Source organism: Triticum dicoccoides, chromosome 7A (genome assembly GCF_002162155.2).
Source record: "Triticum dicoccoides isolate Atlit2015 ecotype Zavitan chromosome 7A, WEW_v2.0, whole genome shotgun sequence".
NCBI classification, from domain to species: Eukaryota; Viridiplantae; Streptophyta; class Magnoliopsida; order Poales; family Poaceae; genus Triticum; species Triticum dicoccoides.
In genome coordinates, this window is record NC_041392.1 from 710,711,427 (window position 1) to 710,716,929 (window position 5,503).

At 42.8% G+C, this 5,503-nt stretch overlaps 1 pseudogene; it reads left to right on the forward strand.

The window, feature by feature from the left end:
* Positions 1-114: 114 nt before the first annotated feature.
* On the forward strand, positions 115-693 carry LOC119329477 (annotated as a pseudogene).
* The last annotated feature ends 4,810 nt before the right edge of the window (positions 694-5,503 follow it).

A 5,503-nucleotide genomic window follows, 5' to 3' on the forward strand; every position in this document is an offset into this window, starting at 1 on the left:
CAGCTCCGCCCCGCAGCCCGCCGCCCCGCAGATCCGCCCCGCCCGGCTCCATTCGTCATCGCCCCGCCCGCCACCGCCGCCCCGCAGCACCGCCCCGGCCGCACGCCGCTCCCGATGGCGCCAAAGAAGACGCCGAAGGGCAAGTCGGGCTTCTTCGGCGTGAGGCAGAAGCCCTCCGGCAACTAGGGTGTGGAGTTCTCCGACGCCGGAAGGCGTTGGTGGATCAGCACGTATCCCTCCGCCCACGAGGCCGCGCGTGCCTACGACGTGGCGGTGTGGCGTGCCAAGAGGCCTCGGTCACACCTCAACTTTCCAGAGATCGAGAGTCGGGCGAAAGCGGAGATGCCTATGCTGCAGGGAATCAACATGAAGGAGATCACGACGAAGAAGAAGAAGACGAAGAAGCCGTCGGTTGTCGTCAGTGCTGGCGAGACCGATGAGGAGGCGATGGTGAGGTTTGCTCGGGAGCATCCGGAGTACGTCCAGGCCGAGATGGAGTACTACTGGAAGCGTGAGGCGGAGCAGAAGAAGAAGGGGCCGAAGAAGGAGGATGAGGCCGATCCCTCGACGGTGATCCCCATCGAGTCCTCTTCCGAGGAGGACTGGGCAGACTTCTCGGAGGAGGAGGAGGGGTGCGACGACCCGACGAAGGAGGAGTTCTGGGAGCAGTTCCGTAGCTCCGATGAGGAGTAGTTTATCTAGTAGTTTGAATAAGTAGTAGTTGAAGTTGATGTATGAAACTATGTTGAATTTGATGTTTGAACTATGTTGAATAGACTAGTAGTATGTCGTTTTACATCTTCATTTTGGACCATCTATTGGAGTTGCTCTTTTGGACCATCAATTTGGACCATCTGTTGGAGTTGAGCTTTTTTCGGAGCTCCAAAACGCACTTTTTGACGGTCCAAATTTTACATCTCCGCTTTTGGACCGCCAAATTTTGGACTATCTATTAGAGATGCTCTAAATGATGCAAACAAGAACAACCAACTACAGTATTGAACTATTAGGCACTAGACAAGCTGGGAGATAACCATGAAGGGATGAACATAGCAAGGATGCAATAGAAAGTTTACCGCTTCATACTGTCGGTAAAGACAACAACGATGGTGGGAAGTTGGTATATATGAACGCTTTAGAACCAGAGAACCCGCAAGATTCAGCACAAATCCTCTCAACCTGCATTGTCCTGACATCCAGTTTGCAAAATTAAGTGATTGGTGGGGTTATTAACGAAAAGTACTTCTGAGCTTCTATCCTTAGTAGGATCAAGTAGTTCTCTGTTCCACCTTCGATATTATACCGATACCCAGAACCTAGTGACATTTTCTCCATCTGCCAGTCGCCGGAACTCTCGCCTTTGTTTTGCCAAATGGAATAACAGAGATAAGATTCACCACTTGCATTTTCATAACCTGTACGGAACATCCCAAGCCTGCCTTCCCCTGCATCCACAATAGCTATATCTTGTTGGCTCCATTCTCCAGGTGGGAGGTCAGCAATGGAGTCTTATTCATCGGCAAGACCCAGTAGACGCAGCCGCCCACCAAATGGCGCCTGATAAAATACAAAGGCGCCCCGTCCATGCAGGCCTGGGATGCAGCGGCTTGCCATTGCCCAGTGCTCGAAGAGAAGACAAACACGACTATATTGGTTTTGCAACATGCCGACCAGATCAGTCTGAACGTTGTCTCTTTCACCAGGGCAGCCTCCTCGTCGCTGAGTGGAATGAGGCTAGGCTTGCAAGACCACCCTAAAAATTCGTCGTCTTGGCTCTCCATCGACGCCACCAGATCTTCAGGCACTGGGGGAAGCAGGATGTACCGCCGGTGCAAGGGATCGCACACCACAAGCTCCGGGAATATCGAGATCGAGGGCCCCTCGGCCATCATGTTTTGCTTGTCGAAGAGGAGGACCCGGCCATCGCAGATGTCCTGGACGGCCCATGGGCAGCGCGAAGGCAGGAACGAAAAGGAGAAGTCAGCGGCTAGCGCGAACGCACGGGCGGCTAGGGCGAGCGAGCGGGCGGCGGGCACAGACGGGTGAGGTGGCTGAGCGGGGTGGAACCCGCCGAGGTTGAGATAGCCGAGGACTGGTGGTGGGTGGAGGCGGCGAAAACGGCGGAGGAACAAGCCGTCGGTGACGAGGCGGCGAAAGGTAACGCAGGCGGCAGAGGTGTGGGGCGAGGTCTTGTGCGGCGGGCAGCTTGAGGAATATCCGTGTTAGAAATTTAGGGTTTGTGGTCTACCCCCTAATTCCTCTGCGCTTATCCGTGGTGCCGCTTACAATTCGCATATCTGAGGCTAGAGGGTAGGGACCTTCTTATGCTGTCGTTCCAAAGAGTCCACCTCTTATACAGATATAAGATTCCTAGTCTTTTTCACTAGTTTCCGGGATAGAGTCTAGATCAAATTACCAACCACGATCATATTTGTCTGTTTAACGGATTCTACCCGTTTTGTCCCCGGAGCACGCGCTTGTGAGCAACGCGTCATAATAGAGTGTAAATTCCTCTAATTATGTAGATCAACATTAGGGCTGTAATCTAATTATACGATCTAGCTCCTTCCAATCATCGTGTACCCGGATAGTCTTTCCAATATAAATAGTATATTGTATTCCACCGATAACCGACCAGCTTCCTTAAGTATATATAAAAACTTAAGTATGTTCCAGCAAGTAACAATTCCATGCTAAACATGTAAAACAATTCCATGTATAAATACATGTATAATTCCATAATGAGGTATTCCTAATATTTAACAATTCCAAGTTAATTGAATATAGTTGCAGGACACATAATTCCAACATCTCCCACTTGTCCAAAACGATCATTCAAATATTCGTTAAACCCATAGCCTTAACATGCTTGCCAAATACCTCCTGACTAAGAGGCTTAGTCAAGGGATCAACAATCATATTAACTCTACGTTGAAAACCCACAAATATATATATGGTGATACTTCCCTTCAATATGTTTCCTTGCTGTGACACTTAAGATCACTAGAGACCTTTAGTTTCCGCCTAATTATTCCAGCATAGCTGTCCTCGGCGCCTCGAGTATTATTTCCTCGAGTGTAATTCCACCTTTGTAGGCACCTTGAGTATTTTGTTTCCTCAAGTGAAATTCCACATCAATTATTTTCCATCACATATATAATAATATGATTAATTCCACATCGAGTCAAGTATAAGATAACCATGTTGAATAAATTTTCAAAACCACATAAATATCAAATCCAATCAGTAAATGAAGTTCCATCAGTAACCATGTTTCGAAAGAAATTCCTGACTCCGGTCAGTGAACCTGCACCATATTAGTACTACAAAAAAATGAATATGCGTACCTGGACTTATTTCTCATCTCGCAGATAGAGTAATAGCTTCCTCAATGTGTTTAATAGAAATTTCAGAACAAGTGACAGGTTGTGATGCACTTTTTACAATCTTATATGATGTGTGAGATTCCCTTAGTTGCTCGTCTTTCATTCCACTACTTGAATGCAGCATAAATTCCGGTAGGTAAGGTATGATAATACAATGAAAATACATATGAATTCCAGTACCATTTATTATTCTATTTTCCTCAGGAGTTCAAATATAATTCCTCACTGAGTATGATTCCCTTTATCAAAGGTATTTTAACAGATTTACAATTTTCTATAGAGAAACACTTCAAAATATTTTCTATGTATTTCCACTCGTAAAACATAGGATGTTTCAAATGTTCCTTTCATATGAAAGTTAAAAGATGACCAAGCTTTCACTTCCATCAATGTGACTTTATCATTGCAAACAACAAAACAATGTTAATGCATACAATAATAATGCAAAATACTTTACACTTACATTTGTAGATGACTGCCTTGCTTCATTTAGAAAACCATATGACCTGCTATTCCATCGATGTGAAGCTTGTTATAAGACCATACATTAATTTATTCAATTAACAAACCATGTCTTTAGTTCCTCTTTCCCAAAATTCCAGGAGAGAGAGTTTCCACAAAGTATATTTCCCTCTGTGTGAATAATTGAATAACAAGAGTGACATCATAGTATTCCAGTGTGCCTAAGTATCCTTAAAAAATCACTTCCAGACAATAGGCTTGCGGTTATTTGGTATGATATTAAGTTCCCAAACTATATAATTCCTCATTGAGTTTATTCCTTCCCGCATTTCTTGACAATGATGAAAATATTTCAGCCTTCTTAGGAGTCTTCCTCTACTATTTAGACTGACTTCCACCAAAAAACACATAACAATTATCCAGAGATTACATTCCAAGTTAATTCCCCCCACTTATCCTAAGCATGTCATGTTGGGAGTGTCACTTGTAGTTTCCTTGGGGTTAAGAATATTTCAGTATGATTGTCAATAATTCCACCCTTGATCATAAAAATGATTGTGTTCCTACTTTCCACCAGTATTCCTTTTCCAGATAACTAAGGAAACACCCTTTGATCCACTAGAAGAACCATGAAAAATTCCTGGTGTGTGCTTTGTAATAACTGAGAATTTCATGCCAAAATAGAAGATTTCCTTCCAGTCAAGTGACTGTACTAGATGGGCAATGATATCAACAAATGACAGTATGTAATGCTTCTTTCCAAAGAAATAAGGGAGTATACAAGATAGTCAATTCCTCCATTCAATTGTGGAGTGTACGGTATATTACAATGGTGAATAGTTCCATGCTCTTTACATACAAACGATATATTCCTGAAGTGTGTACTTCCCCCACCAATCGTTTATTAAAACTATGAAATTATTTAATCAACTGATTTTCCACTTCAGTATAACATGTGACAAGCACAATAAATCATTCCGACTTGTATTTTGAAATAGTATAAACATAAACATATCAAGTGCAATCATCAATGAATGAGATAAAATAAATAACCTGACCTCTAGTGGGGATATCCAAAGAAATGCCATAAGTATATCAAATAGAAACAATGTGAAGCCTTTTATCTCCTTCCACCTTAATAAAAAGAGGGTGTATAAAAAAATCATCAATGCTTCACATGTACCATAGTCCTCCCACTAAAGTTTAAAATTCCAGAATCAATAAGCCTCATGATCTAGATCCAAGATATGTGACCAAGTCGTTGATGATGTAGATAATAAATTCCAAGCATGTGATCCCGTTATCAGCATTCCTCTCCGCGAGTTATCTTCCCCAAATAACAATTTGGGTTGCTAACTCCCAATGGACCATCAAGAAAGAATAAACCATTGTGTGAAATGATGTAATGCACTAATTTTATCACTGAGCAGCATTTCCACTCTTCCTTTTCCAAATAGTATTTCATAATCATTGGGTTTCAAAATAGAACAATAAATTAAATCCCTTCACATTAAAGTTTCACAGATTGTCCTATAACAATAATACTTTTCCTCCACCAGGGAGTTTCATGGCAAAATTTCCAATTCCAAAGTGTATAAGATTTAACAGCAATGTTAAAATACACAATATATATGATTTCCTTTGGTATTGTTACC